The following is a 14,277-nucleotide window of genomic DNA, read 5'->3' as shown; positions in this document are numbered from 1 at the left end:
AACCTTCTTGCTCTGATTCTCTGTTATTGATCAGCCAGCCTCCAGCTCATACACTTGGCCATAAACAAATCACTGTTGTGTCATAAAGGATTATGGATTTTTACACTAGTTTATTTAAGTCAGTGACGATGATTATAATAAATGTCAGACTCCAAGATAATCTATTTTTAATTAGGATGAAATTGAAAATGTTTGGGAGGCATATATTGTGTTCTATGAACTTTAAGATGTCATTAAATTACACAGCAAATGAGAGTAGTTTAGTGGTTCAGCCTTAGTTTAGTCTTTTATCTCTGCTGCAGAGCAAATGTGTGTGTGTGTGTGTGTGTGTGTGTTTGAGAGAGAGAGAGAGAGAGAGAGAGAGAGAGAGAGGGAGAGAGCAATGGTTTTCAATGAATGTATCACATTTTGTTCTTACTATTGACTTCTCAGTGCTCAAATTACCACTGAAAAGTGCAGTGGAAATCTACTTTAATAAATATTATTAGTTTGATGATGATAATGATGATGATGATGATGATGATTACATAAATAAACAATAGTGAAATAATAATAATAATAATAATAATAATAATAATAATAATTAATCCTGGCATGTTCAAGTTCTCTTACACAAAACACCAAATGATCATAGGAGTTTTCTCCTATGATCATTTGTAACTGATTTTTTGTCTAATTGTCTTTTTCAACTATAGTGTAAAGTCTGAAATGAATTCAACAAATATAAGATATCAGACAATCACAATATTCCAGAACGTCTTAGGTTATGTATGTAACCCCAGTTCCTGGAAGGAACGAGACGCTGCGTCAGGAAACGCTTTGGGGAACACCTACAGCGTAACCGGCTCTGAATACCAATGAAATCTGTCCAATAGATGGGAGGGACGTCACGGGCGAGGTGACGTAATGACCAGCTGGTATAAAAGCACGTGCGGTGAAACTGGCGTCAAACTGTCGGCCACTTCTAAAATGAAGCAAGCGCTGGCAGGGATGCCGGAAGTGTGGCCTCGCGACGCAGCGTTCCTCTTCAGGAACTCAAGCTGCATCAGGAGACGCTTTGGGGAACGAGATACCCACGGCAACAGACTTCCAAGTCCCTGCCCTGTGTGTATCCATACAGAGCACAGCTAGGGCAAGAGAACGGAAGAGCCTGGAGTGGCTCGCATGTCCAGGCCATAAAACCTGACAAAGGTCAGGGGCGTAGACCATCCCGCAGCGTTGCAGATGTCCTGGATAGGGACACCTGCGAGTAAGGCCTTGGAGGCCGCCACACTCCTCGTGGAATGAGCTCTGACTCCCATCGGCAAGGTGAGGTTAGAAGACTCATAGGCCATCTGAATGGCATCCACAATCCACCGACTGAGGGTCTGCTTGGAAGCAGGAAGACCTCTTTTAGGGGGACCATAGCAGATAATCAACTGGTCCGCTTTTCTCCACAAGGCAGCTCTGTGGACGTATGCGTCCAGTCCCTGTCGCGGTCTTCAATATCCGACAGGGTCAACCACAGGTGCCTCTCCGCTGCCACCAGGGCTGCCACAGACCGCCCAATGGCACGGGCGGTCTCCTTGGTGGCGCGGAGAGACAAATCAGCGGTTCTGCGGAGTTCACAAATGTCCTCCGCACAAATTCCCTCGCCCTCATCCAACTCTTTGAGCAGGTCCGCCTGGTATGCCTGCAACACCGCCATGGTGTTTTCAACTATAGTGTAAAGTCTGAAATGAATTCAACAAATATAAGATATCAGACAATCACAATATTCCAGAACGTCTTAGGTTATGTATGTAACCCCAGTTCCTGGAAGGAACGAGACGCTGCGTCAGGAAACGCTTTGGGGAACACCTACAGCGTAACCGGCTCTGAATACCAATGAAATCTGTCCAATAGATGGGAGGGACGTCACGGGCGAGGTGACGTAATGTCCAGCTGGTATAAAAGCACGTGCGGTGAAACTGGCGTCAAACTGTCGGCCACTTCTAAAATGAAGCAAGGTCGGGCAAGGTCGGAGCCTTCAGAGACGACGCCGCGTCAGGAGACAGATAGCCCGCAAGCGTCTGCTCCACACGCGGCATCGTCCTGTAACCGCGCTCACTCGTCCCCATCACATTACCGTAGTAACCAGATGAGGGGGCGAAGAGGCGGGCCGAAAAGGGTTTTCCCCACTACCTCGACACCTCAATGTGGAGGTCGGAGAAAAAAAGGCAGGCTCTGATGTGGAGGTGAGGTCTGGAAACGCAGGAAACGCTTATCCAATTTGCCTCTCCGCGGTTCAACCGAGCACTCGGCCGGCCAGTCGAGACTCAACTTGGCTACAGCACGAGTGATCACCTCCACAAGCTCCTCATACTGGGGTGAAAGAGGGGGTGCGACATGTTCGGCGCCTCCCACGTCAACCTCATCAGAGGAAGACAAGAGAAGCAAGGGCTGGCTCAAGGGCTGCCTCCGCGTGTCTCGCTCCCAAGCAAAGCACACACAAGCTGTGTGTATCCTCCGCACACAAATAACATTTGCATGGAGGAACACACAGCCTGTATTGCGCCTCACTCCCATGCTTAGCTTTGCACAGCTTTTTTGACATATTTGCAAAACGGACAGACAACAGATTTCATTGGTATTCAGAGCCGGTTACGCTGAAAGCGTTCCCGAAAGCGTCTGCTGACGCAGCTCGAGTTCCTGAAGAGGAACTGATCAAAATAGCTGGAGAGAAATCCATAATAGGCTGTGATTCTCATCAAAGGCTGTGATTTATCAGCCTATCCAAAATGCATATACACTTCAAAGGGGAAAAGGAGATGGTGATATATGTTTTTCTGCATCATAAATGCTCTTCCCAGCTCTCATATAAGAAATCCAGAATGTGTCTTTAATGTGAACAAATGTTACCACTTTACAAGAGATGCGTCTCTAAACACATTCATTCTCAGCTTCATACATGCAAACACATGCACAGTGAAAGCATTCACTCTCTCAGTTCTGAATAAGGAGAGGTGGAAAAAATAGCACCTCATGCATTAAGGTGTGCTAAACATCTTCTATACACATTGTTAAAGGCCTCCCTTGACATCATACTTTATTTGGCTTGTGTGACTGAATCTGTTGAAAAAAATCTAGATTCTAACATTAAAATATAACAACTTGCTTCTTTGGTTTTTGGCTCAAATTAATGTGTCTGTGTGTCTACAGTACATATTATGCTTAGCGCTCAAGTATGAAATTACAAAATTTATGATCAGCATCAAAAGTTCTTTCTTTTTCTCTTATCAGTGTTTAACAGATTGGCAACAGCACAAACAACAATGACAATCTTCAGAAACCCAATAACACATGCACACACACACACGTACACATGCAAACAATCTCTACATAATCACAAAAGAGGCCAATAACAGTGGGAAAGGTGTTGCACAACATTTCTTGAGAATGATTTGATAAGATGCTCTGAGTAACAAATTCAGCGAGGTGTGATGAAGAGCAAGCCAAATGCATTAAGGTTGCACAACAGCAAACTGAATTAATTAAATCATTCAAATTAGCTAGAAAAACTGCAGCGGAATCTGAATACAACAAGAACCAGAATCACAACTACAACAAAACCAGAACAAGAATCAAATATAAAATGACAAGGTCAACTCACCAAATTTTCAGTGTAATCCACAACACGGACTAAGGACAACAGTAATTGATAAATAATAGGAAACATATTATTCAGAATAAAACGACATGAAACACAAATACAAGGAAAACCAACAATACCATGCAACACCGTGCAGCAATCGTATGCTTTAATAATAATTCTGGGCAAAACCAATAATCCTATCTTAAAACTGATTAAAGTAAACCATTTTTTCCCCTCTTTCACTCTTTGTGAAGGAGTGGGATGAAGTGGTCAGCCATGATCGAAAGCAAAGCAGAAGGAAATGAGGCTCAGAATGGCTCAGGCCCTGGGAGCTGGTTCAATCAGGGTCCTGGGGCAGAGACTGATTGAACGAGCTTCGCCATAGGAAAACAGATCAATTCTCCTTCAGCGACGACCTCTTCGCTGATCCAGGACTCCAGACGCTCGCCGTTGACACGCATCGCTGCGGATTGGAAGGCTGCCTTTTTTCCCCGCTCCCCGCTGATCCAGCCCGCTTCGCCGAGCCGCTTCAGCGATCAGAGCGGACGTCAGCTCGTCCCCTGCTGCCATCCGGCGAGCCTTCAAGAAGAGCAAATTTCTTCTAAAAGAGCAAGCGGCGTTGTTGCAAATGCCGCGCCGTCAGTGCGTCTCGTGCAAGCTTTCGCTGCACGATGCCGACGGCCACTCAGAGTGTGTTTCCTGCTTGGGTAAATCCCACGCAGAGGCCGCTCTGAGCGAGATGGAATGTTCATACTGCATGAACATGAGTCTCGTGACTCTGCGCGCTCGGATCGCTTTCTTTTCAGAGAACGATTCCGCCCCTCACGCTCTCATCAGGGACCTGGTGGGAAAAAACGGCGGTGTAAAGGGCTTAAGCGCTCAGCGGCGAGCGAGCTCACACCGGCTCAGACCCCGCGTGCCTCGCCCCCGCTATGCAGAGTGGATTATCCCATCCTCTTTGAGCACGTGGATCAGCGTCCCTCGGTTGGCGCGAGTGACGTGATCTCGTTCGGTGCTTTTGAGGAGGAGCTATTAGATGACAGCATGTCTCTAATAGCGTCAGACGCAGAGGATATCTCGGGCTATACCATCGCCCCCGCCCCCTCCTCGTCTGCCGAGCCCAGCGAAGCAAAGCAAAGGATGGATGCCGAGCTCTTCCGCATCATCTCTAAGGCCGTTGATGAGCTGGGTTTGGAGTGGTCTACGCCGGAGGAGCCCACTCGTAGTCGTCTGGACGAATGGTTCCTGCCGGGGCGCCGCACGGCCCCTCGTCAGCGAACTTCTCCGTGAGTTCGTCATGGACCTCCGGAAAAAACGAAGTCGTGGCGTTCTCCGTATTCGGCCCGACTCCGCTCTAACTCTTCTTCTGCTCTCTCCTCAGTGGATGGCGCCGAAGAGAAGGGCTACGAGAGGTTGCCCCCTCTTGACGAAACTGTGGCTGCGCACCTTTGCCCGCCCTCCGCCATCGGATGGAAAGCAAAGGCTGCTCATCCCTCCAAGCCGTGCAGGACGACTTCCGCCCTCGCTGGACGAGCATACTCCTCCGCCGGGCAGGCCGCCTCAGCGCTTCACTCCATGGCTGTGCTCCAGGTCTTTCAAGCCAAACTCCTCCGGTCCATGGACGAGTTCGGGCCTGATCCCGCAGTTTTTAAAGAACTGCGCAGTGCCACCGACCTGGCTTTAAGAGCTACAAAGGCTACAGCACAGTCCATTGGGAGGTCAATGGCCAACTTAGTGGTGTTGGAACGCCACTTATGGCTAAACCTCACGGAGATTAAGGAGGCTGACAAGGTCCCCTTCCTCGATGCACCGGTCTCCCCTGCTGGGCTCTTTGGACCTGCCGTCGAGGGCTTTGCAGAGCGATTCACCACGGCTCAGAAGTCGTCCCAGGCTATGCGACACTTCCTGCCTAAACGGTCCAGCTCTGCAATGGCCACCAGTCGCCCCAAGCCTGCTCCAGCGCAACAGCCAGCTAAACCTGCGCCGTCGCCCGCTCAGCCTACAAAGAAGCCTGAGCCTCGGCAGCACTCCCGCTCGGCCAAACGCTACCCCTAAAGCGTCAAGGACCCCGGCCCAGGCTGACCCTGGACCCTGCGCCTCCGGCGTCGTCCTGATCTGATAGGAAGAAAGAGGAAGGGTCAAGGTCCCGCAGACGCTGGACCAACCCCAAAACGCCCTCTGTTATGCCTTCAAGCACCCCGTTCAGTTCTGGGTGCCAAGGCAAACCGGTTTGTTTCAAATCCTGTTGTGAATCACAGGCCCTTTCCAGAAGTGCCTTCATATTCAGCCGCTGTTATAGCGAGAAAAATAAAAAACAAACATTTTCAAAAAGAGAGCAAATTTCCTCTTCCAAATACCAGGTGCGTCGAGTTCCCGCAAGGCGACTCACCACCCGAGCTAATCCAACCCCTTTCCACACGGGCCAAGGCCTGGCGGGCCATCCCCGGAGTGTCACAGTGGGTTCTGGGGATTATAGAAAGAGGTTATACACTTCAATTCGCTCAAAGATCCCCACGGTACAGCGGCAGGGTCCCCACCTTAGTGCGAAGCAGCAACGCTCACGTTCTGCGAGCCGAGGTGCAGAAAATGCTGGCAAAAGGAGCTATAGAAATAGTTCCCCCAGCTCAGAGCGAGTCAGGCTTCTACAGCCGTTATTTCCTCGTCCCCAAGAAGGATGGCGGCCTCCGGCCCATCCTCGATCTCAGACGTCTGAACCGCGCCCTCATGAGACGGCCATTCAGAATGACTACAGTGAAGCAGATCCTCTCGCAAATTCGCCCAGAGGACTGGTTCTTTTCGCTGGATCTGAAAGACGCTTATTTTCACATCCAGATAGCCCCCCATCACAGACGATTCTTGAGATCTTCTCTCTGCTTAGATGGCACACACCTGTCTTAAAGCGGTCCCCTCAGGCATTGCCTGATTCTCCAAGAACGCTCTTGGCCCCATTCCTGGTGCTGAGGCTGTACTTATGACCGTTGAAACGATTTCTAGGCTGGACTGACCTCTGAAGAGTTCGGTCCTCATGCCTCCTGCAGGATGCTTCCTGCTTGTAATTGGTCCCTCTGAGCCTTACTGCTCAAGGCCAGTTTTACGGTTGTCGTTTCTCTTCATGGCATGGCGGGATTGTATTTGTTCCCCATAGCGTCTAGCGACACAGTACGAGTGTAGTATCGACAGGGAACGTACTCGGTTACTAACGTAACCTCGGTTCCCTTAGATACGGGAACGAGTACTGCGTACTATGCCATGCCATGCAGCTGCACGACTCAGGTCGTCGCTTCAGTCGAATTGGCCTGTTTTCCTATGGCGAAGCGCCCGCTTATATAGCCAGATGACCCCGCCCTTCTGGCGGGCTCTGGCGGGCTTTGCCGCCATAGGCTCGTGCAGTACCACTGACGAGCCATTGGTTCGTTTTTTATTACTGCACGAACCAATGGCCGTGCAGTCACACTGCGTGATTGAAAAAGTCTTCAGTCCTCGGAGAAAAAGGAGTTTTTCCCCATAGCGTCTAGCGACGCAGTACTCGTTCCCGTATCTAAGGGAACCGAGCTTACGTTAGTAACCGAGTACGTTTCTCATTCTGTTGAACAAGTTGCGATTGCTTTGCTACATTAATGCAACTGATTATGTACATTTGTCTGCTGTTTCCTACATTATCAGTTGCTATTGTCATGTTGCTCAAAATGTATTATATAGTTCCCATTCGCCGGATGACCGACGAATTTGGGATCTCGCCAGAGAAACCTATCCACTTCGAGTGTAACAAAACGAGCCAATGGACATTGGCATGTGGTAATTCGCATTCAGCTGCCGCTGATCATCCTTTCGCTTCTGAGCCGAGCGGTGGTGTATCACTACTGCTCTCCTGTTCCTCGAGTGATTGCTGAAAGACGAGTGTGGGCGTTACAGCGTTGCAGTGGTGGTCGCAGTCTCACGGGAGAGAAAAAAAAGCTTGTCTTCATGCAAGCATCCACACCAGGAGTGTGCGGTGGCCAGCTCCCCTGCATGCTTCAGCACTAGAAGAGCAATTTCTCTAAAAGAGCAACACGGGTGATCACGTCTTTTTAAAGATGTCTTATCAGCCGTGCGTTTCTGTGTGTGGTCGTTTCCTGGTGCCTCAGGACGCTCACGATGCTGCCTCACTTGTCTGGGCATTCAGCACGCTGAGGAAGCTTTCGTGGATGGTTCATGTTCTTCTTGTGGAGACATGACCATCTCGGAGTTGCGTAATAGACTAGATCCAGCGTTCGTCCCGGCTCCCGGGGTGGCGCTGCATCCGGTGGAGTCAGAGGTGATTTGAGGATCACTGTGAGGGCTTCCCCAAGTAGAGCTCCTCACCCCTCAAGCACTCCGCAGCCGGTGGAGCTGCCGAAGGAGAGTGCTGGGCCCTCTGCTGGATGGGGTGCACCACGTGTTTCCTTCTGTGCCCCCTCTGATGACCAGATGCTGATCGCTGCATCAGAGGGCGAGCCCTCTCTCTCTGGAGATGACGGTCCGGCTGCATTGCCCCGTTCGGGTGTGGAAGCATTTTCTGAGCCAGACCCAGAGATGACGGCCATGCTTTCCTGGGCCACCGAGAATGTCGGGCTCGTGTGGAATCCTCCACCACGTTCCTATCCTTCGAGGCTGGATGAATGGTTTCTCGGTGGGGGTCGTGCTGGTTCTCAGCGCCCCCCTCTAGTGTCATTCTTTTCAGGAAGTGCATGAGGAGCTTACAAGATCGTGGAAGGCACCTTTCACTGCCTGAAACAAATCTTGTGGCTCCTCCACCCTCCCCATCCTCGATGGTGGGGCCGTTTTGGGGTACGCGTGCATCCCCTCGGTGGAGCGATCTGTGGCCATGCAACTGTGTCCAACAGCCGCTACCACCTTGCGGGGTGACCCGTGTCTCCCCTCATGGGCCTGTAAGTATTGATCAGGTCTAACTGGCAGTGCTTATAGAGCCTGTGGGGAGGCGGCTTCTGCCCTCCACACCATGGCGTTACTGCAGCTCCACCAGGCCAAAGCCCTGAAAGACCTGAACGATGGTGGTCACGACCTGGCGATTCTACATGAACTGCGTGCTATGACGGACCTCACGAAGTTGACCGCACAGTCTCTGGGTCGTGCGATGTCCATGATAGTGGTCCAGGAGCGCCATCTCTGGCTGTGTCTCGCTTTCATGGAGGAGCAGGAGAAGGTACAGTTCCTGCATGCTCCCGTGTCATAGACCAGCCTCTTCGGCGACGCTGTCGAGAGCTTTTCCCAGCAGTTCTCGGCAGCACAGAAGCAGACTGAGGCGATCAAACACATCATGCGCTGGAGGAAACCTGCTGCTTCCACCCTGGCTGCAACCCCTTGGGTGCAGTCGCCGTGGGAGTCCCCCCATGGGAGCAGTTTCCTCAGTCTCTGGGTCTCAAGAGGAGGAGAGTTGCGAGCTGTGCTTCACGGGTTCTCTTCCCTCCTCCTCTATCGCCAGTGGGCAGCAGTGGGTTGCCCAAGAGCATCCCTCCTGCCCATTCGTAGAACCAGGTAAGGGCGGTAGCACTCGGGTTCCCGCTTCAAGTCGTCACATGCCGGGCTGTCACAAGCCTCAAGCCGGGTTCCTGTGTTTCCTCCCACACGAGGAGGAATCAGGTGAGTGTTACACTGCACATCCAGACCCCGCCCCCTGCCGTCACAGGCCAGGCCATCACAGGGCCCTGGTGGAGGTCCTTGTGTTCCACCTTGCTGCCCCACCGCGGGTATGTGGGTGGTCCCACTGGCACAGTCTCTTGGAGCCTGGCTAGCACTCCCCAGTCCATCTCAGTGGCTCCTGCGGACCATCAGACTCGGCTACGCAATTCAATTAGCTCAGCATCACCCCAAGTTCAGGGGCTTCCGGTTTACTTCAGTCAAGGTCGTCGATGCCCCTGTCTTACGTGCGGAGATCGCAGTCCTGCTGGTGAAGGACGCGATAGAGCCGGTCCCTCCAGCCGATATGAGGTCGGGGTTTTACAGCCCTTACTTCATTGTGCCCAAGAAAAGCGGTGGGTTACGACTGATCTTGGATCTGAGAGTTTTAAACCGTGCACTTCACAAACTGCCCTTCAAGATGTTGATGCAGAAACGCATTTTCGGGTGCATCTGTGCCTGCAGCGATCGACCTGAAGGACGTGTACTTTCATGTCTCGATCCTCCCGCGACACAGGCCATTCCTGAGATTCGAGGGTCGGGCATATCAGTACAAGGTCCTGCCCTTCGGGCTGTCCCTGTCGCCTCGCATCTTCACCAAAGTCGCAGAGACGGCCCTTGTTCCCCTGAGAGAATGGGGTGTGCGCATCCTCAACTACATACTCATACATACATACTCATACTTGCACAGTCTCGAGAGCAGTTGTGCGCACACAGGGACCTGGTGCTCAGGCAACTCAGCCAGTTGGGCCTTCGGGTCAACTGGGAAAAGAGCAATCTCGTGCCAACGCAGAGGATCTCTTTTCTCGGCATGGAGTTGGGTTCGGTCAACCAGACAGCACGCCTCACCCAGGAAAGTGCTCAGTCGGTGCTGAACTGCCTCAAGACTTTATCAGGCAGGACGGTGGTCCCACTGAAACTCTTTCTGATAGTTCTGCTCAAGGTTATTATAGTTTTGAATTTTTAAATTCGTTTTATTTTAGTATCGTTTTCAAATTTGCTAAGAAATTCAGTTTAGTTTTTGTTAGTTTTAGTTTAGTTTTTATTTTGTGAACACATTTTATTTAGTTTTTATATAGTTTAGTTTCCGTTTTAGTTTCAGTTTTAATGAAAGTTTAGCAGAATCAACAGATCAATTCCAGAGCGAAGGCCAAAGAAAGACCCATGCTGAGATTGATAGATGGTAAAAGTATACAAATATACACCAAAGTGAGCCTTTTTACTACATAAATCTACACAAGTTGTGCTTAGTGTCATATCTAATGGTGTGTTGAGATATTTAATATGAAAATAAACGAAGCCTAATTTGGTTATGTCTTTTTTTTCTTATGTAACCATAATCATGATATTGTAACTGTCTTGTCTTGCTGACTTTTCCGTGAACATCCGCGCATAAATCATAACTGGGACTAATGAAATTCAATAATAACGGCAATTGTAGGCCTATTTAAAGGCTCACATTTGAATATGTTATTTTCTTTATTTATGAAGAATTATAAGCGTGTGTATGATGTGATTTAGCCTATGCATATTTATTTGTTCGAAAGTTTGGCAGTGATCACAAAATGCTAGGGCAAGTTTTGTATTGTTTACGGAAAGGTGCGTTCTCATCTCTTTTTTTCTGTTAATTATCATGTTGCGTGTTTGTTTTTCTTCAAAGCACCAACTTGCATAATGTTGGTTTGATTGCTTGTGTTAGATGAGAAAATAAATATGTTTTCCTTCCTGATGTTGTAGATTAATGCGAGGTCGGTTCGGGTCGCGACTCTCTGTCTTTATGTCAAACGGTTCTGGTCTGGTAGGCTACAGAAATAAATGAGTGCTGCTGTCGGATAATGGGTCGGGTGTTCTGTTAAGTACTGCTGGTGAACGTTTACCAAACAGGACCCGTGCAGGACTCCGCTTTAAACTGCTTTGCGTCGCTCCGTCAGAGATGCGCCATATACAGGTATTTCCCTAAACTGCCACACAGCTCATATATTTTTCAGCCAAGGGGTGAGAATGTAATGATTACGAAAATTATTATTTATTTTTGTTAATTATTATTTTATTTCAGTTAGTTTTTCAATAACTGTCATTAGTTTCGTTTCGTTTTAGTTTTTCAAATATTTTGATATTTTTATTTTATTTCAGTTTACAAAATTGTTTTTTCATCAATCGTTTTTGTCTTAGTTTTAGTTTTCGTTTACGAAAATAACCTTGGTTCTGGCCGGTGTGCTCCATATGAGACCGCTTCAGCACTGGCTCCATGGCCAAATCCCGAGGTGGGCGTGGAAACGCGGTACTCACCGTGTTCAGATTACACCGGACTGCCACAAAACCTTCAGCCCATGGTCAGATCCCTCATTCCTTCGCGCAGGAGTGCCCCTGTAGCAGGTATCCAGGCATGCTGTGGTATTCATGGATGCCTTGGCCACCGGCTGGGGAGCCAGGTACAACGGGCACGCAGTGTCAGGGGTATGGACGGGTCCCCAACTGCGTTGGCATATCAATTGCCTCGAGCTACTGGCAGTACGCCTTGCCTTGAGCCTCCTCAGAGGGCGCCTTCAGGGCAAGGACGTTCTGGTCCGTACGGACAACACTGCGACCGTTGCGTATATCAACCTGCAAGGAGGTTTACGATCCCGTCGCATGACACAACTTGCCCGCCATCTCCTCCTCTGGAGTCAGACGCATCTGAGGTCCCTTCGTGCCATCCACATCCCAGGAGTGTTCAATCGGGCAGCCGACGAGCTGTCTCGAGCAGCACTTCCTAGGGAGTGGAGACTCCATCCCCAGGCAGTTCAGCTGATTTGGGGACGGTTCGGAGTTGCTCAGTTGAACCTGTTTGCATCTCCAGAAACTACCCATTGCCAGGGGTTCTACTCCCTAACTGAGGCAACGCTCGGCACGGATGCACCAAGGTTCCTACACCTCCCTTCAGGGACCAGGTAGTGACCATATACTTTTTTTCTATGTACTATTGACTCTTCTCAACAAATATCAGATGTTTTTTATAAAACATTAATTTCCATGGTTGACTGTCCTGGTACAAAATATAACTAAATATTTTGAGCAGTGTAGCTCACACAATGACAAAAATACTTTATATTTTGGTGGCCTTGGCCAAATTACTGACACGATAACTTGGTTTTGAAGCATTAATGAAATGTTTTGGGTAACTACATTTTTCAGACATGCAATAAAGTTCTGAAGTTCCAGCAAACAGTTGTGACATTTGCACTCAAAGTTTAGAGAATGTTAAGACCGTTTTGAAAAATGTGCCAAAGCAATTTAGAAAAACTGTAAATAACATGTATTCTCTATCTACAGGCCCTACCGTTCTCATATCATATATAACTGTGATGTTCTCCAAAACAACAATCTTTAAAAACTTTTTTTCTTACTGCTGAAAATTAGATAATTTACTGTGAAATCTGTTTTATCTCCGGTACATCACCAGTGTAAGCTTCATGGTGAAAACTTCTACATCACTCTTGTCAACATAACCTTGACTTAATCTTGCAGTTATTTTGGGAAAAACAGTAGGGGAGCGTTTTACCCCATGGGGGCGTTTTCCCCCACCCTACCCTAATATATATTAAGAAAAATATGCCCTCTAGCGGTTGAGGCCTAAACCTGCAAGTTATTCGGGGAGGTCCATTATTTTGGTAATTACGTGACTTACGTTTAGCTTCTGAGCGGGGATGAATATGGTGATTTAAGGCTTACCGGTGTATCCATAGTTGAAAGTGACCATTTTATCATCGAAAATGTCACTAACAACATCAAAACTTGCCCCTTCAAAAAGAAACGGCACAACATTAAGAATAATAATAAAAAGACGAATTGTAATAATAATATTGACTGGTCAATATCTCACCCATTGAATGCCATCTCTGGGTCAGTTTAAATCCTTTGAAGTCTCAAAGTTGTTGCTGTCTTCTCTGAAAAGCAAATACAATCCGATGTTGATACGAGTTTTATTACTAATTCTGTAATCTGTAATATTTTGTTGCTTGTAAACTTAAAATGTGTATGTTTTAATAATTAATAAGTCCTCATATTGTTGCCTTTTTTAATGACTCATTGTTTTAATAATGTTGCTCATCAGTTATTGCTAACCTGTCAGACCTCACACCTCCCACAGCACCATACGATGTGAGATCACCACGCTAATACGAACATAAAACTGACATTTCCCTCAAAATCCTCTCAGACAGTTAACAGTTATTAGTATTACTAATTAGTATTATTGATGGTTTCTATTGTTTCTGTGCCATATTTGTTTGTAGTATTAGTTGGTTTCACTTATTCACGTTCAATAAAATCAGAAAAACAGGCATGATAATATCAAAAGCTGACGTTTATATAAGCTACTTATCAGATCCTCAGCAACTTCAGTCCTTTATTTACATTATGCGTTTGGTCTTGCCATTATGTAACAGCTTGACTAAAACATATTTCTAAATGTCTGGTGTATCTTTTTATAGGAAAACTTAAATTAAACATGTGGGTTATATCCATAAAAAAAGAAAAAAACAGTTTAAAAGGTACTGCCTAACAGTAATAGGAGCTGAAATATATGCTTTTATTTTTGGAGCTTTGTATGTCGCAAAAGAGAAAGTGTGTCAGCAATTTACTTATCGTTTATTTGGAGACAGGATAAGTTGTGTGGATGTGTTTGGCCTGTTGTGGAAGGAAGTTAATTGATTGCACATGATGAAAGGAACTGAACTGATATCCCATTTATTTGGAAGCACTCACCCAGAGATGCCCCTCGTTGTATATGTTTGTATGTGTGTACACGTGCACGCTCCATCCTCGTGCTATCCACAATGAGAGCAACAAGACCCACTGATGATGGCCAATTTCCTTGAGACTCTGCATGGATGATAAGATTGAAGCTCTTTCAAATGTAAATGCATCCGACAACATACACACACACACACACACAGAGTTGTACGCACACATCAGCAGCAGCAGCAGCAGGTGAGTAGGGACAGTAAATAGTGGCTTTAACAGATGCC

The sequence above is a fragment of the Barbus barbus genome (genome assembly GCF_936440315.1).
Source record: "Barbus barbus genome assembly, chromosome: 17".
In the NCBI taxonomy this organism is placed as follows: Eukaryota; Metazoa; Chordata; class Actinopteri; order Cypriniformes; family Cyprinidae; genus Barbus; species Barbus barbus.
This window is presented reverse-complemented; position numbering follows the sequence as displayed.